The sequence below is a fragment of the Miscanthus floridulus genome, chromosome 16, assembly GCF_019320115.1.
Source record: "Miscanthus floridulus cultivar M001 chromosome 16, ASM1932011v1, whole genome shotgun sequence".
NCBI classification, from domain to species: Eukaryota; Viridiplantae; Streptophyta; class Magnoliopsida; order Poales; family Poaceae; genus Miscanthus; species Miscanthus floridulus.
Genome location: NC_089595.1, coordinates 63974875 through 63995757, shown reverse-complemented (window position 1 = coordinate 63995757; position 20883 = coordinate 63974875). Strand labels below are relative to the sequence as shown.

The 20883-nt window shown below is 43.4% G+C and overlaps 1 long non-coding RNA gene and 1 other non-coding gene across 2 annotated transcripts; both read right to left on the bottom strand.

Annotated features, from left to right (window-relative positions):
• Positions 1 to 4060: 4060 nt before the first annotated feature.
• Positions 4061 to 7418, bottom strand: LOC136513945 (uncharacterized). The gene is made up of 5 exons (XR_010773481.1): positions 7064 to 7418; positions 6787 to 6993; positions 6532 to 6663; positions 4532 to 4588; positions 4061 to 4406 (listed from the first exon to the last, which is right to left on the bottom strand). It is a non-coding gene; the product is annotated as an uncharacterized lncRNA (long non-coding RNA).
• Positions 7419 to 7972: 554 nt separating this feature from the next.
• LOC136514532 (small nucleolar RNA R71) lies at positions 7973 to 8081 on the bottom strand. Its single transcript, XR_010773688.1, has one exon. It is a non-coding gene; the product is annotated as a small nucleolar RNA R71 (small nucleolar RNA).
• Positions 8082 to 20883: the final 12802 nt, after the last annotated feature.

Sequence of the window (20883 nt, the reverse complement as noted above, 5' to 3'; positions counted from 1 at the left end):
GACTATGAACTCCATTTTTTATGCGCCGATCCATGTCGTTAGATTGATAATTTAAACATTCATGGATGGATCGGCGGTTGACTTGAGATTTCCTAAATTTTGAATACTAATTACTGCACTCAAGGCAGTTGCATCTTGTGGGCAATTTCAAACCTTCGTTCCAACAGTGCATGAAGAAAGGGCAGTTCCAATGTAACTCAGCTTGTTCTCTTTCATACCTTTCTTCTTCGCATCGATGCTCATATTCTTCTTCTTCAAGATGGCGCTAGTAGTCCTTCTCCTTCTAGCGTTGCCATTTGTTCAATAATATCCTAGAAGTTACACGAGGACGCATAGCAGTAGTTCTAGATGTCTCACCTTGCTCATATCGGCTCTTTTGTTGATCGTGTTGTTGCTTAGCCTTTTTCTACTCATTAGCCGATATCTGAACCTTGGGGTCAACAGACCTATCTTCTTTGGCCTTAGCTGATGTCAAGACCTTTGTCTTTCCTTTAGCCAACTAAAATTCTACCATATGCACCCCTGGGAAAGGATGCTTATCTATGTCCATTGTCGATTTCTTAGCTGCCTCAAACTTGATCTTTCCTTGTCCAATGGCCTTCTAAATATGTAAGCAGAAGATTCTGCACTCATTAGTGTTATGATTAGTGGCATTGTGAAACTTGCAGTATTTCTTCCCTTTAAGTTCCTCAGCCGAGGGGATCACATGATTTGTAGGCAAGCTCAACTGCTTCTTCTCTAGTAGCAAGTCAAAGATCTTATCGACTTTTTTATATTGAAATCATAGGTGTTTTCTATTTCCTTCACCAATGGACAAGATACAGGAGCCTTGCCCCATGTCCACTCGGCGGTTGCAACTTCAGGATCATCTCCATCAGAGTCTGTGTCGTATGGATTAGACATAGCAGCAGTACCCTTGAAATATTTCTCTTTTCATAAGGACCAATGCTGACTTTCAAACGTAGACACCCTCTGAACTAAATGGGCCAAACTCTCAAACTCATGGCCATCAAATTTGTCTTTGATTATCGGAGGCATCCATTGAAGGGCCGATTCAGCCAATTGTCCATCAAACAGATTTAATGAGTAGCAACGACTCCTTACTTCTCTGAATTTTTGAATGAACTCAGAGCCTAACTCATTATTTCTCTGCCTCATGCTTGTTAAGTCTGTAATCTTCTTCTCTCCTGTCCCATTATAGAAGTATGCGTGGAACTTGTTCTCTAGATCGGGCTATCTAGTGATTGAGTTTGGCTTAAGTGATGAAAACCAGCTGAAGGCTAGTCCAGATAGGGACAAGGGGAAGAATTAAACTTTATGTGCCTCCTCAACAGATGCATCCCCAAACTAAATGAGATAGCGGTTGATATGTTCCATGGTTGTTATCTCATCTATCTCGGTAAATTTGGAGAAATCTAGGACTCTGTAGCATGGAGGGCGTTCCACAATACCATACCAGGCCGGGTATGGGCGCTGGTAAGAGCCAACCTATCCTTTAGGCTTTAGACCAAACTGGCTCTACATCATAGCAGTTATTCTATTAATGAACCCATCAGCATACATGCCAACGACTTCTTGTCTCGGCTGCCCTTGAGTCTGAGCCTAATAGCCTTGTACTTGAACTTGTTGACCCTTAGCGGGAGACTGTTGTCCTTGGACCTGAGATTGCTAGAGTTGTTGCGCATTATAATTGTAAGGATTCTGATACCTAGGATATGGCATGAGCTCATATGTGCTGGCATCAGAAACTAGTGATATCCTTCTGAATAGTCGATCTGAGCATTGTGAGTTGCATACCCCTACAATCGACTATTGAAGTAGTTAGGATCAACATTCTTGATGATCCTCTACACTGATCGTGCAATTTTATGGGTTGTCTAAGGCGTTTGATAGGGAGTATTGAATCTCCCTTGAGCTGGCTGTTGCGCAACCTGCTAAGTAGCTGGAGAGGTTGGCTGCTGGAATGAATAAGCTTGGTTTTATCTAGTAGGATGCTAAAATGTCTGAGTGATAGGGGCACTTGGTGATTGTTGCGCTGGTGGTAGCCCCCATGTCATTTGACCTTGCCCCCTGCTGTTGGCAGGGCTTGACATTGAGCTTGTCCTCCTAGAAGTTGCTGCGCTGGTGCCTGCTGATACGGCCCACCATTCAGCTGCTGACTAGAACTAGGCACACTGCTTCCAACAGCCGAAGGATTATAGCCATTGAAATATGATGGTCCCACCTGATCAACTGGTGCTCCAAAGAAAACTTCCTTCAAAACATTGCCAATTGTGTTGGCTAACACCTTATTGTGATTTGCAAAGGCTTCGTGAATAGTCTTTTGGACCTAATGGACAGTAGTTCTTGCTTCAACATCATCAATATGTCCATGCAGGAGGATGCTTGGAAAAGGAGTCTTCTGAACGACTGAATCATGCATCCTGTTGTAAGACAGCAGACACTTCTCATGGAACTCCTCCGCTGCCTGCTCAATAAGTGCATTCTGGTCATTAGGCAGGTCTTCAAGGTTGACCTTGAGGATCGCTTCGTTGTCCATGTTGACGATTGTGGTCCCACCGGGCGTGCCAAGAGTGTGTCGACGGCAAAAAGTGACGTCCCACCGCCGGCACACGAAGCAAGCCAAGAGAAACTGCGCAGAGCAGATCCCGAGCTCTCTTTGGGCTTAAAGAGGGACATCGGATCGGATGGTCGTGACCTAGGGCGTGCTAGTCAATTTGACCCTGCAATTGACAGAAAGATAAGATTGATCAGTAATTTAAGGTGGAACATGTCGGTGTTTATCCAGATAGTTCCAAATGGGCGGCTAAGTAGCCGATGAGATAAGGCTATCGACTAGAGTCGATATCCAGTATGTTCATGATACATGACAAGTAAGAACGAGCATATCGGTAATTATCAATTATTCAATTGTATAGATCTAAATGGACGATGATCATGAAAACATGTAAAACCTGTAATAAAGTAGACATGGTAGCATTAAATGAGAAACATACTAGCTTTTAACCAGGACAAAAACTAGTAAAAGCATGTAAATAGCCAATATATTCTCCAAGGGTAGGCTATTGACTAAAATAGTAGATTCCAGTAAAAGAAGACTCGCAACATGCAAGCATTCAACCATCGAACGAGGATAAGTAAATACACCTATCAGATTCAATCTAATATCTCTAACAGTGAGGTTCGAGCTAGACCGATATAGTCATGATAAAGATAACAGGTTAAACCTTCAAAGAATATGAATGTATACACGCTCAACATAATCGTGAAAACTTGCTACGATCGTGGAAGCGTAGGTGATTAGCTAAATAGCCAATGCAGACATAGCATGCAATTAGAGGCTATGTTTGACCATAAGCAAGACTTACAGTTTGACGATTTCTGATCTATAGTGCTAACAGTGGGAGTCGACCGGATCGATGGCAGCTACAATAGCAGTTCTAGACCAGATTTCATCAACTAGCAAGCTTTACCTAGGGTTAAACACATCCTGGCCACCTGTTATCTTCGATTAAGTTTGGATCAAAATGGCTAAGCTTACCGAAACCATCATCAGAGCAAGGTGTAAACAAGAAAAAGCAACAAGATGAAGGTTTGAAGAGATGTAAAACTGATCTATTTCAATCTTAATCAGGCAAAAGGTGATTTAGTTACAAATAATAAGAAACTAATTATAACAAAATTGATAATTAGCAAATCTATTAAAAACACCAAGGAAACCCTACCAATCTTAATAGATTTAGCCGATAACTAATCCATATCAAAATTTGTATAAGATACAAGCCAGACCGATGCAACCGTATAAATTTTAATATGAATCAAGGGTAACTTGTAATAGTAAGCCAGACTAATGCAACCTTACAATTAACTGATCATAACTAACTTATACCATGCTTGTAAGAGGTCAGACCTAACCGATGTAGCCTTACAAACAAAATATAAGTCATGACAGATACTTACAGACAAACCGGAGGTCGAAGTTAACCGATGGCAGCCCTGCTTGAAAAAAAACTCACCAAGATCTACTCTACTCCTACGCCTAAGGGGTGGCGTAAGCGGAAAAGTAAAGGTACTAGTTTTTGATTGATCGCTAAGATATCTGTTACAATAGCCGGGGTTTAATATTTATATCCGAGGCTTAAGTACGAGTCCTGGTCCACAAAACTTGGAAAAGAAAACGAAACATCATAATTTAAGATAACGACTCCAAACTTCCCCTTCTGTGGAGTCCGTCATGTTTTCCTGATCCCGAACAATGCCATTTTTGCTGCTAAAGTCTCCTTGAGATGTTGATGTTATTGAAATCTAGCTGACTCTGATCAGTGTCTTGACCAGCCGATTCTGCACTCATCTTGGCTCTTCTTGGTGCATTCTGAATTATGGGGTCTCATGCAATGAACCAAATTCTGGTTTCAACAGTTAGAAACAGAGAATGCATAATGACTCCATGGCATACTAACAAGTGTGTAAATTGTATACAATAATAAGTATGAACAATCAATAATATATAGAGAAAGGAACCAAAACATACTTGACATGACTGTAAATGAAACACAAAGCACCAGATGAGCGCAAATAAATGTAGTACCTGCAAAAGGAAACAAATGAACAGTAAATGCGCGATGAAGCCGAGATCAAGTCCGACTACATTATTCTAAGCCACTAGAACCGGGAATTACATAGATTCCTAGAGAAATGGAGGGGAAAACACCCCCATTTCTCATAGCATCTACATACCACTCTAGTGGAATTTTCCTCGGTTGTAAAAACTCTGTGATTAAAACTGATCCCAACTCCACCTATTGATCTAGAACAAGTAAATTTTTTATAAACATAGCTTGGAGTAGGTAAACCTTACATACCAGTGGATATAGTTTAAAGCAGTGAACAACCAGCAATTCCAAGAATGCAAAGTTCACTTGTGCACTAGGCTCCTAAATACATGAGTTTTCTTTTTAAAAAACATATAAATCTTCAGGGTACATTGCATAGTCATTTCAGAAAAGTGCACAGGCAAGGAAAGGTGAATAAACATGAATACTAACATGTAGCAGAAGCACATAATGCACACTTGTAGTTATCAAAACTGAATCACATATGAGAAATAAATATAGGCACATCATTACATGAGTTTTGAAAAAGATTTGAGGTGCAGGTTTGAAATGACAGGGAAGTTGATAAATACTAACAGTTACGAGAAGCAACCACGAATATGCACCTGTCATGAACAACCACATCATTACACGAATAATAGACATATTCACATTTTATTACTAAATCTAAGAAAAGACATAATAGCTACTACACATATGACAAAACTCATGACTAAGACTGACTCCAACAACGTAACCTAAATCGGATACCCATTTCACCGTTTAGGTAACGCACAGTACAGAAAGCTACGCACCCCATTCTTGACCTCTCCAACGGATGAGCCCCAAATCCCGCAAAAAAATATCCGTGGCGCAGAGGCGCTGGTGGGCTCGGGCGCGGGCGCCCCTCGGCGTGGCGGCGCACCGGCGCAGGCAGGGCCCGGCGGCGCTCTCTCCTTTGTCAACTTCTCCCGTGGCGGCCCGCCTCCTCCACTCCACTCCTCCCCGAATCCGCCTCGCCACGCCGCGCCGCTCCGGGCGCTCCTCGCCTCAAGCCCGCCTCGCCCCGCCGGCCGCGCTCCGCCGCGGATCCGCCTCGCCGAGTCGAGCCGGCGGCGCGACGGTCGCAAGAAGGGACACCTCCCCTATCTCCGGCTGCGGCTGCGGCTCCGGTTCCGCGACAAGCACACCTTGGCTGATGCCGCTACTGCTTTTCCTGGACGCCGGCTTCGGTGGGAGAACGGGGAGCGGGAGGAGCACCCCGCCGGCGAAGAGCTCGTCGGCGCAGGAGGGCGAGGCGGCGGGGTTGGGGTGGAGTGGCCAGAACTCGAACTCCGCGGAGGAAGACGCGCTGCTGCTGCTCCTCACCTCGGCGGCGTCCATTGCTGCCTGGGAGTGGGAGGAGCCGGCCGCTGTCTTCATGCTCCGATTGCTTCGGCTCCCTGCGAGGTGGGGGAAGGGGAAGGGGAAGGGGAAGGGGAAGGGGAAGCGGAGGGGAGAGGAAGGTGGGGAGGTGGTAGCACGCGGCTTTGTTTGCGTCGTCTCTCTTCGGCGATGCAGATTTGCCAACCGAATCGCTGAGTACCCAGAATGGGTATCTGGATTCGGTCTTCCGTTGGAGGCATGTTTTGGTACCCAAAAACACTGTGCACCACGCATTTTTGCGTTTGGGTACGCCGTTGGAGACAGTCTAATGCACTTCTCATGAAAAACCCTAGATCTCCAAACACAACACATCAAGGATCACTTAGACCACATCAACCATTTGTTCTATCAAACCTAAGTACACATCACAAGAAAAATCTAAGTACATAGTACGGAGCACCAAAACACATGTAGTACCAAAGCTAGACTGAGTGAAATTCCCAGGAATGCATACAAGATGGAAGGGATATTCCCAAAATGAACTAAAATGCTTAGGAAATGCTAATGAACCTACCGTTTGTGGCACCCAAACTAGAGATACACCACTCTAAAACTGGAGATCCACTACTTCGATTGAAGCCCAGCAATGACTGATTCGTGGAGGGGACAAACTCAATAGAGGCAAGATTCACCAGGAGTGACAAATCTGCCATGGATTCATAAAAGTGAGATACAATGTGGAGAACATGGAGGATTAGAAGGGCATATGAAATCGAAATAGCGAAGAACAACAAACAAATACAAATGGAGAAAAAGGATGGTGACGAACCCAAAATGAACATCTCCACCGCTGCGGAAACCACCGCTGGCAAGACAACCTCCCGCCACGGCTCCTCTCAGGATTTGGAACATCGACGAAGCACCTCCGGTTACAAATTGTTCACTTGGATTCAAAGGATTTGTTCATAGTCTACTACGAGATTGTCAGTGATTTGAAACCCGGCTGCTACGAGATTCATCAGGGATCATAGCCTCGCTAATGCAAGATTCACTGGGATTAGAACGGGGATTAAGGAAGAAAAAATGTGATGAGAATCCTTACGTACCTTACAAACCCATGGAGTCTAGGGGATTTGGATCCTCGGCGATGACGGAGGTCGCCACCCTACTTAAACCTTCATGAATCCCTCTCCATGAATCATGGCCGAAATCATTCCTGTTACCTCTGTCCATGAGCGTTTGTCACTGGCGTCCACCTAGATTCGAAGGGATTTCGCCCCTCATTGGCGGATGCTACTAGATTCATCAGGGATTGAAGGCCTATACGCTGGTGACCGCTCGATTCGCTGGTAATTTTTGCACAAGGAGTCGAGGATGGGAACGGGAAGAGAGATAGATGGAAGAGACAAGAGAGAATGAGAGAGAAGAAATGGGGAATCAACGACTTGAGTGCTGACTTGATGTTCCTGTGACCCCACATAGCAGCATGATTAATCCTAACCACACGTGAGATCAGACAGCACCATGGATGCGGATTCCCCAGCGCTAACGCGTGCGCACCCAAAATCTTGCATTTAGGTTAATTGCTAGATTCGCTAGCTGGTTTTTAGTTATCCTTTTCTCATACTCTATCACTACCCTCCATCATCATGGACGATAAGTCCATTCGTGATTTTTCTACACCCTCGGCTACTAATGTAGCCACCGGACCCAATGTTATCGATGGGGACGCTAACTTTGAGCTTAAGCCAACATTAATTACGATGGTTCAACTTAATCTGTTTTGTGGGAAAACCCACGAGGATGTAAATGCTCACCTACAACATTTCTTGGAGATTTGTAGCACATTAACCATTAAGGGAGTGAGCCACGAGGCTATACGTCTTCGCATTTTCCCCTTCTCTTTGTTAGGAAAGGCTAAGCAATGGTTTTACTCTAACCACAACGTTGTAGATACCTAGGACAAGTGTTTCAATGCTTTTCTAATCAAGTTTTTTTTCCCATGGGGAAGACTAATGCTCTACGCAATAAAATTTCTAGTTTTCAACAACTAGCAGATGAATCTATTCCTAAGGCTTAGGAACGAATGTAAGAGTATGTCTCTGCATGCCCACACCATGGCATGGAAGACTGGCTTTTAATCTAGAACTTCTAACATGGATTAGTGCCATTGGATAGGAACCATTTAGATGCTGCTGCTGGTGGTCCATTCTTTTTGCTAAGTGTTGCAGATGCAAAGACACTGATCAAGAAGATGGTCTCTAACCAAGGATTGGAGCGACGATCGACTCCAACCTCGTAAACGAGGTATGCATTCAATTAAAGAAATTAACATGCTTGCAGCTAAGATGGATCTACTCGCAAAGCGAGTGGAACATTATGAGAAGGTGCGTGCCCAAGAGACACTCAAAGCCATGGATCCCACATGACTTGTGAAGTCTATGGAGATGTTGGACATTCAGGCAATTCCTGCCCTGAAACCCAAGAGGACATCAACTTCGTCAACACCGACAATGCGTTCCGTCCACAACATCAAGGCTGGAATCAGCGCTCCAACAATCAGGGAGGTAACAATTATTACTCTTCTCGTTTGAATAATCAAGGTAATAATAGTTATGCTTTCTTAAAAGATCTTATTGATAGCAATGGTAGAATGACTGAGAGTATTAATAAGAAACTATATGCTCATGACAAGATGTTAGAAAATATAAATGCTAAATTAGATGAATTTTCTTCTATGTTAAAGAATCAACTTAGTTTCAATAAGATGATAGAAACCCAATTAGCTCAAATTGTTGCTGCTATCCCATCTTATGAAAAAGATAGAATTCCTAGCAAACCTGAGGGAACAATGGAGATAGCCAACCTTGTTGCTGCAAAGTATGGCTACGCTTTAAATTCTTGGGGTTCCTATTTATTAGATTCCCCATTTACCATTAAGAAAGGTGATCCCGGCACTCCCGTGATTACCTGCTCCATTGGAACTCATACCTTCCATAATGCTCTATGTGATTTATGCTCTAGTGTTAACATAATGTCTAAAGCAACTTATGATAAATTGTTCTACACTACCTTAGCACCAACCTCAGTTTACTTACAATTAGCTAATCACTCTACCCATTATCTCAGGGGAGTAGCCACTGATTTATTAGTTAAAGTTAGGAGTGCTTATATTCCTACAGATTTTATGATCTTAGACATGGGTAACACCGAGGATACAACTTTAATCCTTGGTTGTCCTTTCCTTAATACTGCAAACACTTGCATATATGTGGCTTCTGGGCAAATCCAATTCCACTATGCTGGAAGAAAAGAAATATTTGCTTTTGCCTCTGGACAACCCCTCTTTGATGAGAAATAGGAAAAGAAGAAGCATCCGAAGAGAATAAAGATGAAGAAACCAAAGCCAATTGAAGAGCCGGAGAAACCTGTCAAGAAGAAGAAGAATAAAAGAGATGGCATAAAAAGAAAGATCCATCCTCAAACTCGTCATCCCTTGATCCTGATCCCGACAAGGCCTCCGAGGTAGAACAAGAGGAAACACCTCCGCCCAAGGACGAATGACCTTGAGCTTGACAAAAAGGTAAATTTTCTATTCCTTGCATTTATTTACTACATTTCGTTAGTTGCATTTCAGTTCCAATAAAGTTGCTTTACATTGCATGATAGGTTAGTTGCATTTAGCTACTCTATGTTAATAAATAAAGTTTTGTAGTAGCTAATGCCTGATAGGATAGATATGCAACACATTTGAAAAAAAAATATTTAGTAATAATGAATAAAATTCAGTAGCATCCCTGCTGAACAAGTTATCTAATAGTTATAGGTTTAGCTAGTTATTTATGTATTCTAGTAGTATTAGTTTGTCAATAAAGAAAAGAATCAAAAGAGCCACCAGAAGACATTCCAACCTATGCAAAAGGCAAGCTTCGGGGAGATGTCTCTCTCCGCTGAGGTATTAAAATCTTAAACCCTCTCTTTATATTCATGTTTGCTTTATATTTCAATATTTATGATCATAGAATATAGAGGAGTGCCTTTAAATTATTTCAAGAGAAACTCTGCTCTAATAAAATGATGATAAATTATTTGGAGATGATGAATAGTTGCTTTGTGATACTTTGCAAAAGCTTGTGATACAACCTTATACTTCTTAAGTTTTGAGCATGATAAACTTAGAGTTCATCTTAAGTTGAATGCTTTCGTGGGTTGCAAATGCTAGAACCAAGAATAGGCTTTTGTGAGATATGTTGTATGCCATGATTAGAGTAAATCTTTGAACCTATCTGAGGAATGGTAAAGACAACCTAGAGTTTTGTTTTGCAAAATGCTAAACTCTCTTGCTAGAAGTTCCTCAATGGTGATAAATTCCTACCGGAGCCAAATAAATATCCACTCATACATGATAAAGCCACCATAAAAGCTGCTTGTTTGTTTTGAGCTTTTTCAAGCCTTGTTGATATGAGTAGAGAAAGTTTTCATACTTTTTGATCAAGATCACATACACCCACATATTTATGATATTCCTGCGCTAGGGATACGCATCTGTATATGCATTCCATTCATTATTGCTCTATGAGAATCAAAGTTACCTCTCTATGCTATCTTACATCAAAAGAGAGGCATGGGCTATAGAAGAAAAAAGTGAGAGAGAATAAAAGAGCAAAAAGCTCTAGTGTTCAGTAAAAAAAGATAGAGAGGGAGAGAGAAAAAGAAAAGTAGCCATGCCCTCTCAAAAAGAAGCTAGAGAAGGGAAACTTCTCACAGGAGTACCACTTCCACCAAATATACCACATACATGCACCTCTTGATCAATTTGTATGATTTGTTGCTCCTTGTGATCCAAGTGTTTGACTTAGCAATAGATTCAATTCAAGTAAGCTATGCTTTTACCCCTACCTTGAGCTCCACATAAGCTATAAGATAGAAATTAAGGCTAAAATTCATGGCCTTGGTGAGGATTTTAAACACCATTGAGTGACTTGAGTATACCATCTGAGGAACTTAGGCAAGTTTTCTTTTCAAATCATTTGAAAACCTCTAGGAAGTTTGAGCTAAACTAAAGTAGGTAAAAAGTATCTATCTAGCTACACATTCTTGCAATTGCTTGAGTCAAGGTGAAAGTTATAAGTCCCACATTACTAAGACTGATGGTGAAATTTCTAAGTGCAACATGTTCAACTCAAGAGATAGTATTTCTTTGTATATAAGTCATTGTAGGGTGTTACATAGTAGCAACTCTTGATCCAACAACCTATTCAATGCTAAACCCACATCTTTGCTAAGGACAGCAAAAGGGTAGCTTGGGGGAGCTTGTTGATGGTCACTAACACCCTTTTTGACCATCAACATTCCAACCAAAACCATGGTAAAGTGAGGTAAATCATCATCACATGTGTAGAATTTTGTTTATAATTCACCTAGTTCCACTTGTGCTTGTATAATTATTTGTATGCAGGAAATATACCAAAGTTTGGCTAAAAAGGTGACAAATATGGACATATGGAGCAAGTGGACATGACAGGAGGCCTTGGGCCCACTTAGGCCTGCCGCCTAGCCCCACTAGGGCATCGCCCGACCCCCTAGGTGGCCTTGCCATGTCACCGATCTATGGGAGCTGCTCTAGAGCCAATCACAAGCTGCCATTCTAGTTGGTTTGATCAACAGATGAGATTTGATGCCAGTGGATTCATGGGCCCATTAGCATAGACTTGGGAGCTCTCCACCGACTTATCAACTGACTTACCGGCCAAGATTCACCACGTGCTAGCTTCACAACCACCATTGGGAGCCAACTAGAGCTGGAGGATCAAGAGGTGGTGGATCTAAGGGCCGGCCGGTGCCCCCTTGCGCCGCCCGGTGCCCTAGGTGCTCCACCGACTTCCCTGCTGCCTACAAATACCCCTCCCCTCACTATACACTATAAATAGTGGGTGTGGAGCTCATGGAGAAGTGCCCCATTCATTTCCAAGCTCACCAACCTTCTCTTAGCTTTCTAGCTTAGCATTAGCCATAGAGTAGTAGTCTAGTAGTGGAGTAGAGCAAGAGCAGAGCTTCTTGGAGTCTAGAAGAGTCTTCTAGGTTTGGTATAGCTCCTTTGTAATTCTTTTATTTTTGTATTACTTTATTCAGTATTTATTTTAGTACTTTATTCTAGTATTGCTTGCTTTACTTTAAGTACTTAGTCATTAGTGTTCATCATTAGTGAGCTTAGGTGCTTGTTGTTTGGCATTAGTAGCATAGGCTATCTTATCATTAGTAGTCTTTCGTTAGTACCGGTTCCACCGTCTGGTTAGGGTTCTTTGATCTCATTTCATCAGAGCTCGAATTGAAGTAGTAAGTTTATAGATTAAGCGTGGTGCTTAGGCTATAGATTACTTGTGGATATGGCTCGGCCTACGAATAGATTGTGGTAGGTGGCAAGTGGTGACAACCTTGTCCATCCTCTCTATTCTAATATGATAGGTCTAGTTATTAAATCATAGGGCCCATGGTAGACCTTGTCTATTTAACTCTCCTAGTTGGTAGGCGGGCTGTGCCCCGAAGTACTATCGCATTTCACCTAGTTATTTGTTTACCCTTAATTACTAGAAAGATATATCACTCGCTCTCCCACCTAGCTATCTATGGTTAGCTTGTATTTAGTAGTTAGTTCAGGTAGTTCACACTCATCATTCACTATTGTTCACCTACCTAGGATCAACTTAAGGCCTTTCTCTAGGAAATCCTAGTCCTATATAAATTCTAGCCTTCTGCCTTCTTGTGGAAAAAATATAAATTCGACACTCGGTACTCACCGAGCGAAGTGCCACATGATAGTTCTGTGCGCTTGTAGAATCCTCTAATAGTTGTTAAGAAATATCAACAGCAACCATGACCTGGCTTCCCTGTGAATGTGCTCAGGGGCTTTCGAGCCACTTTTGACGGGGTCATGGTTTTACTGGCATTCACTCGGCGCGTGATTGCGTGTGCGTTCGGTGGTCATGATGACCGTGGGTTGCTCTACACATGGATCTAGGGGGCAGTCAATCTCCCTAGATCCTACGTGTCTTAATGGTGCCTCTATGCATTACGGCTCATTGGCTCATCTTCTGAGGGCTCATGGGGCCCGTATTATGTCAGACTCCATGTGGGTGTGGTTCACTTCCCTAATCACCACCACATAAATAGTTCGCTCTACCTGAGTTGACCTCTTACCTTGTTCTCGCCTTCTACTGCCCTTCCTACAGTTTTGAAGGAAAAATAGAAGGAGAGGGGTCAAGTTCGTGCGGTTGACCTTTAGATCATGTGCATCATTGTTGTCGCCATCTGCACCGCTACCTTTGCTTCCTCCTCCACCTACGATGCAAGATGGGGGAGTGGATTCCATCATCAGTGAAGGAGGCAAAGCTGTAGCACCTCATGGCAAAGGGTCTTCTTCTACCGAAGGAGGTTGTTGGATGGAGAGCCCTCGCTGGTGAGGCGGTGCCTCATCCGTAGCCTGGGAAGGTGGTGTCATTCACCAACTTCCACATGCGTGGGTTCAGGATTCTGATGTCTGACTTCCTTTGCGGTTTCCTCCATGAGCATGGGGTCCAGCTATAGAACCTCCCCCCTAATGCGGTGTCATAGCTGGTGGGTTTGTGGTCGTGTGTGAGGCCTTTTTGGGGATCTCCCCCAACAAGGATATATTTCAGAGGGTTTTCGAGGTGAAAACCCACAAGGCGCATGGTTTGGATGGTAGTGTTCTTGCCCCCATGGGTGGGATTAACCTGCAGATGCGCTAGGGAGTCTCTCATATTTATCCATGCTTGCCATAGAAGACTTCAAATTCTAGCTGGCACAACCATTGGTTCTACGTCCAGGATGATGCCATCGTCCCCCTTCCACCTTTCTCCAGTGCTCCTCCAGTGAGGCTAGACTCATGGAGTTGGGGGTATGGCAAGAAGTGGTCATTAAAGGTGATGAAGATCCTGGAGATCCTCAAAGGCCGGGTGCCAGCCGAGTTGGACGGCATCATGGTCCTGCGGACCATGATTGAGCAGTGGGTCCAACCCTTGAAGTGGCGAGTCTAACCCTTGAAGTGGTGGGTGACCCTGTTGTGTGATTACTCAGGGGTCAAGGACTCGTCCTGTTATACTAAGGAAATGCTCGATGCTTCCGAGGTCATGAGGTGGGTCGAGGGATTGGCCACTTCTAGACCGTTGTCGCTGCCAAATGCACTGTGGAGGCATTCTCGGTGACCCATCGGCCTAATCTGCTAAGCTGCCTCGATTTATTTTTGTTTGCTCGCTGAAGGTTGTCAGCTAATCAGTTTTGTTACCACAGCCTATACCCTTGTTTCGCTTTCACTTCCATCTCGCCTGCCCTAGAGGTGCCAAGTGTGTTGCCCAAGAGAAGGCGGACACTAAGAAGCGAAAGCGCTTCAGGTGGGAGAGGGCGAGGAAGCACATGGAGCGTTAAAAGCGTGGGGCTTTATCATCAGATAATGATGATGATGATGATGATGTGGATTCCGAGGAAGATGATGAGGACCTAGTGGCCCCTTAGAGCATCCTCGATGTCTCACTCAGGTCCGAAGGTGGTGCCAGGCCGAGCGGTGCCCATAGCTCGACGAGCGCCCGAGCCAAGGAGAGTTCCTCCTAGAAGCAGGTGGCTTCATCGCCACTTTGGGGGCCGAGCCAAAAGCGTCCTTGCGCCACCACCACTGGCGGCTAGGACTCTTCTCAGGTGGCTCCTATCACCCCTTCCCGCTAGGGTCTGAGGCTCTTGCCTAGGGAGGAGGTGACAAGAACATGGTGGAGATGGGTGATGCGGGTAGGATGGATATTGGAGCTTACCAACCTTCCCTGGAGATACCTGAGGGGGATGACCCGGACCTCCTTCAGCGCCTTCTTGCCAGTTGGTGGATGGGCCCCCCTATGTCCCTAGCCTTTCATGTGGAGACACTAGGACCTAAGGAGGCAGGGGTCATCAGGGATCGTAGTGCGAAGGATGCTGGGATTGTCGGTGCTATCGGGGGTGCCTCACTGGCCTTTGGCCCGGCGGCGTCGATGTCGGCACCTCCCACCATGATCCCTTCTATTGAACTCTATGCAGAAGGGCAGATAGCCCTGCCCTTGGTGGAACACACCACTAGGTATGCCGTTCTTCTGATTTTTTTGAATGCTGTGCTTGTTGACATTGTCTAGCTGCCTAGACTTTGTTAATCTTCATGGTGCAGGGAACCCCCATCGGAGCTTACGGTCCTAAAGCCCTCGAGAAGCGGCATGTCCTCCATGCAGTCAGAGTTGTTGGGTGATGGTGTTGCCCTAGAGGCAAAGGCTGAGTAGGCCTCTACTGTGGCCTTGTGCTCGACCCTTGCAGATGAGCTCGACCTAGGTAAGGATCACCTCTAGTGGCCCCGTCTGATGAATTCTGGTGAAGCGCTATGTGTGGTGGATGATGTGACCGAGCGAGCCATGAGGGAAGTTGCTTCCTAGAGCCATGAGAGGATTCTGGTTGTAACACCCTAGGTGTTTGGCTTCCACATTTGCACTTGCATTTCATGAACATGAGCATCATTCATCCATTCATGAGCTTATATTGCATGAAACATGTTTTCAAAATATAGCAACATATTGTTATATTTCATGTGTGCTTGTTTTATGAAATGAATAGTGCGCAACACTCAAGTGCAACATGTGCAACTCATTTTAGTGAAACATGGTTAGTTAGTACTATGCAACAAAATCATGAAACATGTGAAACACGACTTTGAAACAAAGGTAACATTTTACTTGTTTTTCCTTGTTTCAATGCACGTGATGCTTGATTTTGGTGTGACCAATGTGTGGTGTGGCTAATAATCCCTTAAGCAACTTAGTTATACTTAGAATGTCATTAGGAACAATGTTCATGTTGATCATTTTGCCTAATTAGGTTTCCAAGTCATGGTTTGACCATTATGGACCCTTAGAGCTCCTGAGTTTGACTGTTTAAAAAGTGTAGCTTAAATTATTTGCATGTCTGAGCAACCTAAAGCAAAGTTGTAGAAAATTTTATAAGGAACAAAAGTTATTTTATGACCAATTCATGAAAATGTGCACAACATGCTCAAAAAGGTCCCACAAGTCAGTGTTGAGGGCTGATTCAGCACTTAGAAAAATTTCTAAGTATAGATTTCAATTTCAGTTTGAAGGAGCTGACTTTGGCTTGTTGTAACTTGTGATTCTTTGAGAATTAGCTGATGATTTCTAAAGCAAAGTTGTAGCACTACCACAGCTCTACATTTTTGCTTCAAGCCGATTTTTCTAACTAGCCACCGTTTTGGAGTTTGAAGCTAACCAAGTCACGCTGTCAAGCTCGATCGGTTTCACTGAAACGAAGCTACATTGTTCGATAGGTTTCAGAACTCGATGGCCGCGTGTACGCCGCGCATCGCCGGCCGTCTGACCACGCTAGCCACGTCGGGCTGCCATGCGCCAACATAGGCCCCAGCATCCACCTATGGTTCCCAGCGTTCGCATTCACTCTCTTTCGCCTCCACTCGCTCGCCGCAGCAGCGCAGCACCGCTCCGCCATTGCTGCCAAGCAAGCCGCCATTGCCTAGCTCACTCGCCACCGCAAAAACGCTGCCTCCAGCTCACTCGAAGCTCCACCGTAGCCTCCTTTAGCTCTTCCAGCTCGCCATTGGGTTAACAAACCAAGGTAGTGGCCGTATTTTTGGCTTCCACCATTGCCGTACCTCGCCGGAGTTGGAGCTCACCGTGGCTAGCACAGCATAACCTCTCTTGTCCTTCCCTAGCCTCCGTCTTAGCATCACCATCACTCACCGTTGCTCGGGTGATGACGTAGCCAGCTCCACCGGTCCGGTCAGGCCGGAACGTGGCCGCGCGCCACCGTGCGCCATGGCCGAGCCGCCGAGCTTCGTGGCCGGAGTACTTAGAGGATGGTAGCGAGCGCGATTAGGGCACCAATCAACGTGGGAGGTCGTGGCGGTCACGGAGGTACCCTCCTCGTCGCCGGTGAAGCCACCATCGGCGAGCTTCGCCACTGCCGCGCTGTCGCAAGCCGCCTCCCCTGTTTCCTTTCACTGACTGGTGGGGTCATCTGACCCACGGGTCCCACGCGTCAGTGACCATTGAGCAGTAGCTAGTTCAAATAATTCCAGTTTTAGTGCTATTTTGTAAAATATATATCTCCAAATTGGTAGATTCAAAGGGGGTGATTTCAATTTTGTTAGGATCATAGGGAAGTCTAGTATTTAGGAAAAATATGACATGAACACTTAAAGTGGAAATTTTGGATAAATTAAATAGGAACTTGAAATGTGTTTTTAAATGCGTGCAAATTTATTTAAATTATATCTTGACTTTCTTTGCTCCAAAAATTATAAAATTTTGTGGGTAAGCTATTCTTGCTTAGTAGAAGCTCTGGTAAAAATTTGAGAGTTATTGCATATATGGTTTTTGAGTTATAGATTTTCCTTTTATCTTTGAATGATCCTTGTGTGAATTTTTATAAATTATCTAGGAATCGAATGACCATGAAATTTTGTGGGGAGTATCCTAGTACCTTAAGGATGCTAGGAAAAATATAAAATCTGTTTCTTGGCACTTTTCACTAAGGTTTCCTAATTATGTCATTTTAAGCCATTATGTCTTATCATTTTTGTGTAGGCTATTATACTTGCTCAAATGGTGTGAAATTTTTATAGTAGCCTACTTAGAGCATATAGTACCTACTGTAATTTTTGTAGATTAAATGGTGCAGTTGGCATATATATTTATTATTCCTCTTAGATAATTAAATAAATTAAGAAAGGTATTAAAAGAAATGATTTGGTGATGAACACCTTACTTTCTGGTGTTCTTATGATATGTGTGATGAGTGAGTGAAGTTGGTTTCGTTCATTTATGTGTTTGCAACATAAGTTAATAATTATTTTTCTGCATCGTGTCTTTCGGGACAGTTCTGGGGACTTTACAAAATTCCCCATGATAATTTGGTTTGCTGGAAATATGGTGAATACAAAAGTTATAGATAACTTATGTATCTAGCTGCTATCAAAATTTGGTAGCATTTGACCAAGTAGTTTAGGAGCTACAGCTGTTCAAAGTTAGATTCCAGAGTTGCTTGTTCTCTGTCTTGTTTGGACCTGATCATGTAATTCTTTAAATTCGACCTGGTAAAGGTTGGAATAATGCCTTGAGGTCTAAAAATGAATTGTAGGTAATTTCATAAGCTTTCCAAATTCTCTTGTTGCATGTCAATTGGAATTGTAGATCTTCAGTTCTGGCCAGTTTACCGTATCGCTATATAGTCTCTATTTTGCTGAAATCTGAATAGTTATGTGCATGCTTTGTTGCAATGTTCTTGTTGATTGTTTAGGTGCTAGCCTAACTTGAGAACATGCTTAGGTGCAGGTTCTAGGTCCTTAACTGAAGATGAACAATTATACATTAGGTTATATAAACTTGGTAAGTTAAAGTGATTTGAATAGAGCTTAAGTTGGAATATGCGGACTGCAGTGAGCATGTGCATTCCCCGAGCATCCCTAACTTCATTCATATGCATCCATGATATTTATCTTGCGCATTCATGCAATAGGTGTGCCGGAGGGAGTGACGCTACTGGTGTTCGAGGGAGCCAACCAGGAGGAGGAGCCCAAGGTGCAGGAAATCAACAAAGTAGCCGCCAAGGAGGAATTGCTCGAGTGCCCTGACCACCAACCTTCCTCTTTCCTAAAAGGCAAGCCCCGAAGCATATTAAGTCTCCCATGTTTTTACAAATACCTTAAGTACCTTTTATTCGTTGATGATGCATTAAGTATAGGAATTGGTTGGAACCAATTATTGCATTATATATCCGTCTTTGTCCAGATATCGCACTAGAATCATATTTAAGTTCAGGAACGGGTTAAATGCTTAGCCATGCTTAGTGCGGTAGAATTCAGGTGATTTCCTGTCACCTATGAGCTTTAGGATGATGTGGCTCACGGTTGGCTATATTTGCTATCATGGAAAAGAACTATGTTAATAATGAATTAAGACCGGGCGGAGTCTTGTGTAGGTTGGACATAGTGACTCCGTCTATGTCGTTTAATGATCGATACGCTATATGTCCTTATGTCATGTTGAACGCAGCCTAACACTTAGCTGGCCAGATAAGTCGTTCCGACCGCGAAGCCTAGTAGCTCGATTTAGGCTGGGGATGCGAGCAGGGGTCCACAATCTGGATGGAAGTAAGGATGTGCAGGGAGCCATTGGCGTAAGGCCAAGGGCGGGTTAAGTCACCGAGCACTCATGGCAGAGTGGTTCACTGATTTTGCGGCACTGTTCGGACTCACGACTTCTGAATTGTACCAAAGGTGACTTGTTTGCGACCCTGACGGGGGAAGCAGAGTTTGTGTTAGGAATACCCCTCCAGCTAGATAGGAATCGATTCGAATCGTCGTCTCTCCCGGATAGTGAGAACTTGACTGAGCAGCGACAACGTAGATTCAATTAATCTAACGATATGGTTAAATGATGATGATGATAATGTTGCCACGATTCATACCTGATATGGTTATTAATGTTTGCATCTTAATCAAATGATTGCTTAGTACAGGTGCTAATATAGATGACAGATTAATGGCTAAAAGTCACTGCTAGTTTAGGTTAAGAGTTGATCATTATTACTTATGCTTTTCCTCAAAAAGAAAGTGTCAGCTAGATCCACTAAATTAAGCTATGCATGATCCTTGATGTCATTTGTTTTGGTTTCCGACAGGTAAGTCTCACTGGGTACATTCTCGTACTCTAGGTTTATTCCCTCTTGTTGCAGATGACCTTCTATATCAGGGATTCTATAAGTATTGTCTCCACCTGGTGGGTGATGAAGACTAGATCATGGGCATGATCTCTATTTCTCTTATCTGAATGCTTTTGCGGGTTGTGATCAGCAAACCAATATTTGTATTTGAACTCGAGTATGTAAGTTAAACTATTTGCTTCCGCGTACTTTACAAGACTTGTTTTGTAATAACGATGACTCTGAGGTGTTGTAACCTATTTGCAAACCATCTATGAAATGTTGTAACGTACGATATGCTATGTTGAATTACTATGATCTTGGTTGTATGCAAGTTGGTTTGAAATCCTTCGAGGTTTCAATTGACTACTAGGTTTATATGGGCTCAAGTGCAAGAAGTTGATCGTTTCGGCGATTATTTTTGTACTTGTGCTCTTATAAATTGGTCGGTTCTATGACAGCTGGCATCAGAGCTAGATTCAACACTAAACATGTCATACGGGTATTTAAAACAAAAGCTTTTGTTGTGAAAACGGTTTTCCAACTTATAGTTATATATAAGTGTTCAAAAATCAAAATTTTTATGGTGTACTGGTGATCACATCCCTTGTAGCCCACTTAAGGACTTCTAGGTGGCTTATATATAATTACTAACTTGGGGGAATTGATTGTTCTATTTCGTCGTCCATGTGGCGTGATATTGCATGGGTGCCATTCGCTTGAATGGTAATGTATGGATCAATTGCCTCTACGCTAAGGTAGGTGTAAGTTGTGAGAGCATGACCGTCTAATCGTCGGTCTAGGGGAGAGTTAGTTGTGGTTACTGGAGTATTTACATGTTGCATACATGTATATATGAAGGTACTTAATTATGGGTACATCTGTCGGGTAGTTTGGATACCTAAGTATATATACCTGGGGATGTATATATGGAGAGTATCTTAGTTACTACTTTTGTTATTAGCATTATATCTTGTTGGGTTGGGCTACAATGAAGTTTTCTGCAGGTACGCTAACAACGCACCGTGTAGATCAACTAGTTACCGCTAATTGAGAGAACGTATGCATGTCACCATATATTCCGCTAAAACTTGAATTTTCTTAGGTTTGTGAGGACGTACGGAATGAGCCCCCTAGGTGGCCTTGCCATGTCACCGATCTATGGGAGCTG